The sequence below is a fragment of the Rhipicephalus microplus genome, chromosome 6 (assembly GCF_043290135.1).
Source record: "Rhipicephalus microplus isolate Deutch F79 chromosome 6, USDA_Rmic, whole genome shotgun sequence".
In the NCBI taxonomy this organism is placed as follows: Eukaryota; Metazoa; Arthropoda; class Arachnida; order Ixodida; family Ixodidae; genus Rhipicephalus; species Rhipicephalus microplus.
The window spans coordinates 85,224,336-85,226,711 of record NC_134705.1 but is presented as its reverse complement, the minus strand read 5'-3'; the positions used below and the strand labels follow the sequence as shown (position 1 = coordinate 85,226,711).

Genomic DNA, 2,376 nt, shown 5'->3' with positions numbered 1-2,376 from the left:
AGGACGTCTTGCGCGCTGGATACTGCGCTTACAAGAGTACGACTTTACAGTTACGTACAAGTCTGGCAAATGTCATCATGATGCCGACGCGCTGTCCCGGTGCCCACTTTCGCTCTCTCGTGACAATACGTCCACCGCATCGCGTTCGAATGACTCTGACACCCAGCTTGCCTCACAACACGTATCGCTCGCATCGCTGGATCCAATGCAGCTATCTTCGAACTCCGATTTACGTTCACTTCAGCTGGCAGATTCCTACTGTCGGTCTTTCATTGATCGCCTTCGCGGTGTCACTAAACCACCCAACAGCCGCTTGCGACGCCAGCTTCGACAATTTCGCCTTCAGGACGGTGTGCTTAAGCGCTACATTTACCATCCCACCGGTAACAAGTGGGTGCCAGTTCTTCCCCGCTGCCTTCGTCTTCGAGTTTTGGAAGCATTCCACGATGATATTGCTGCCGGTCATCTAGGCTTCCACAAGACCTACGATCGCATCAAGACGCGCTGCTTCTGGCCTGGCTTGTCCACAACGGTGGCCAAATACGTGGGCTCGTGCGCGTTGTGTCAGCACCGCAAGCGATCCACATCCCCGCCTGCTGGTTTCCTTCAGCCTCTTCCCTGTCCCACCACACCATTCGAATTTGTCGGAATAGACTTGTATGGTCCTTTGCCGTTGACACCTTCCGGTCACCGTTGGATCGTCACTGCAGTCGACCATCAAACAAGATACGCCGAGACTTCACCTCTTCATTCTGCTACCGCCACAGAAATCGCCAATTTTTTCTTGAACTCCATCGTCTTGCGCCACGGAGCCCCTCGCGTCCTTTTGAGTGACCGTGGCAAAGCCTTCCTTTCCAAGGTTCTGGATGAAGTCCTGCAGGCGTGCAATACAGTGCATAAAACCACTTCTACATACCATCCGCAAACGAATGGCCTTACCGAGCGCTTCCACCGAACACTCTCTGACATGATATCGATGTACTTGCATCCTGACCACAAAAATTGGGATAACATTTTACCGTTTGTCACCTTCGCATACAATACTGCGGTACAACGATCAACTGGCTACAGCCCGTTTTTTCTCGTGTACGGCCGATCTGCCTCCTCGGTCTTCGACACGGCATTTTTCTTTGCACCGGCTCCAAGCAGTACCTCGCTCCCAGAAGAGTTCGCAGCCCGAGTCACACAATGCCGTGAAATTGCTCGCAAAAACACGGAAGCAACCCAAAAGGAGAGAAAACATCGCTGTGATAAAAAACGACGCGACGTGGCCTTTAATGCTGGCGATAAGGTTTTACTATGGACCCCGGTTCGAGCGTCGGGCCTTTGCGAGAAATTTCTTCACCGGTATGTTGGCCCATACACCGTTGTACGACAGACATCTCCAGTTAACTACCTCGTCACCCCGCTTCAGTCTGTCACTGACCGCCGTCTGCGCAGCACGGAAATAGTTCACGTCTCACGCATGAAGCCTTTTGTTACTCGTTCGGCCGATCTCTGACTGGCGGCCAGGTTGGCCGCTTCGCAGAGGGGGGGGGAAATTGTAAGCACATTCCAAGCATTTGATCGTTCTCACTTGCACATACCCATCATCATCGTTCTCACTTGCACATACCCATCATCATCGTCCTCTCTCTTGGTGTGGTTCTGAGCCGAGCCAGACATCGCAGAATAAACGCTTCTGCTCGCCCTGCCTGCTCGCCGTACCTAGTCTGCCTGCGTCTTTCAATATGTATATAGCCCGCGTGTTTTTTTCGTTTCTCTGTACGCCTTGTTTACTCACCTTTGTATATACACACATCCGTTGTTCAATGTTACTCTGTTTTTTTTTTCTCTGTGCTATAAGTAACTCATGTATTTGATGTAGTTATCAGCCGATTACCCGGCGGTGCATACTGTACTGTTTTTTTTGTTTCATGCGTTGAGAGTTGAATAAACTTCTCCTTGTGTAGTATCTGTTCTTATCAGCTTAATATCTGATACGGATCCTATTTGGATCCAAGATATTAAACTTATTTTTGTGATGCGGCGGAGTGCTTGAAGCTTGCTTCACCTCCGCCACGGGTTGGCCCGGTATTGCACTACCTCCGGGATCGGCCCACTCACCCCCTGCGGGGTGAGTTCGACAATAAATTCAATGATAGAAGGAGTGTTCGGATTTACCCATGATACCGGGGTAAACGGCTTGGGTGCGTCGAGTGTCCGAGACGGTGGCGGCACGCCGCCCCGGCTGACGCGGTATTCGCGTGCAGGGAGTGCGCTAGCTGTGTTTACACTTACGATTGCTCTGGGAAAATAAATGTTTCCGTGTGTATTTCATATATGGAGGGTCTCTTTTATTTTGTTATGTTCACACGTACATACTCAAGTTTCTTA

At 50.6% G+C, this 2,376-nt stretch overlaps 1 pseudogene; it reads left to right on the top strand.

The window, feature by feature from the left end:
- Positions 1–1,934: 1,934 nt before the first annotated feature.
- Positions 1,935–2,107, top strand: LOC142766174 (U2 spliceosomal RNA; annotated as a pseudogene).
- The last annotated feature ends 269 nt before the right edge of the window (positions 2,108–2,376 follow it).